The following is a 1,647-nucleotide window of genomic DNA, read 5'->3' as shown; positions in this document are numbered from 1 at the left end:
TTGGAAACTTTAGTTGCAGTATATGGGGGTCTAGTTCCCCGACCAGGGATCAAACCAAGACGCCCGCTTTGGGAGCAGGTCATCTTAGCCACTGGCCCACCAAGGAAGTTCCAGGAAGAGCGACTTTACCAGAAAGCTGGCAGACTGAGAAGATGGCAGACTAGGGTCTCAACAAACCACCTTCCCTCAGTCCCAATCCTGCTCCTTTTATACAGAGGAAGGGGAGGGGGCAGAGCTCACAGCAGTGCCTACCAATGGCTGAGCAGGTCACTCCCTAACTGTTGCTCGCTTGGAGGAGGGACCCACTGTGAGGCTGGCCAGTGGCTGAGCAGGAATCCCTGACAGTGGCTCATTAACAGCTGTGCATCTGCCCCGGGCCCATTACAAGAAAAAGGAGAGAGATGAATAACGCAACTTCCTCAACCTTCTCTTAAGGTTGGTCTTTATGAGAAATTAATTCTTGATTTCTGAAAAGAAAGAAACAGAAAGGGAGGAAGGATGTTTCCTGGACTCACCATGAACTAAGGGGCCTGAACTGGCTGGCTCTGGTCACTGACCCTGTGCACGAGTGACATTGTATATCATGTGTGAAAGTTAATCCCCGAGAGTCAGTTCTTTTACTTGCACAGAACATTTTTCTCATCATTTTAAGGTTCCTCTCTGATGGGTTGAAATCTGTTGGCTTTGGCTGCCATCTTGGCTTTACAGCCCAGATTATTCTCTTGCTGTCTTTCTCCCCTTCTAGGTGGCATGTGTGATTGGTAGCCTTTGCCTCATATTGCTTTCACTGTGTCCTGCCCGTCATTTGTTGTGGACAGAAAGGAAGAGTGAGATAAGCAGGAATTCAGGGAGGAAGAAATCACAGGCCAGACTTTGGCTCCAGCCAAAGGCACATGTCCAGTCCAGCTTCCACCGAGGGTGAGTGCTGGGTACGAGGGGTTGTCACATTAACAAAATTATTCCTGGTTCCTTCTGGGTCCTTGGTCCCTGAGTATGTACATCATCAATCAGAACCTTGGGCTAAGCGGCAAAATAAACCACCAGTATTAAGTGTAATGGGCAGCTATTGTGTAGATGTAAATAGAAATATCTTAAAGTTTCTGAAAGGTTAATCTATGACAGTGTTTCTTAAATTGAGGTCAATGGATCACTGGCATCAGAACCTCCTGGGATCCCTATTAAAATGTATATTTCTGTCCACTGGATCTGTTGAGTTGGCATCTCTGGAGATGGGAATTTTAAGCAGGCTCCCCAGATGATCTCTATGCATCTCTATATTTAGAACATTAAGTATCACATAATAAAATGGCAGGGTGTTTTCCTGCCTTGAGTGCAAGAACTTCAGTGAGTCCTCTTTTACCATTTCTCAGTGGACTTCCCTTCCTCCCTGCCCTACTTTTCAAAGAAATATTTATTTGTTTATTAGGCCGTGGCAGGTCTTAGTTACGGCATGCAACTGAGATCTTCAGTCTTCCCTGTGGCACGCAGGACCTTTAGTTGTAGCATATGATCTCTTTGCTGTGGCAGGTGGGCTCCAGTTCCCTGACCAGGGATTGAACCTGGGCCCCCTGCATTGGGAGCATGGAGTCTTAGCCACTGGACCTCCAGGGAAGACTCGCTGGTTCGACCATGTTTTTACTGACTTAA

The sequence above is a fragment of the Moschus berezovskii genome, chromosome 15, assembly GCF_049115385.1.
Source record: "Moschus berezovskii isolate FMDL1 chromosome 15, NW_MosBer_1.0, whole genome shotgun sequence".
NCBI classification, from domain to species: domain Eukaryota; kingdom Metazoa; phylum Chordata; class Mammalia; order Artiodactyla; family Moschidae; genus Moschus; species Moschus berezovskii.
Note: the sequence above shows the minus strand (reverse complement) of the source record.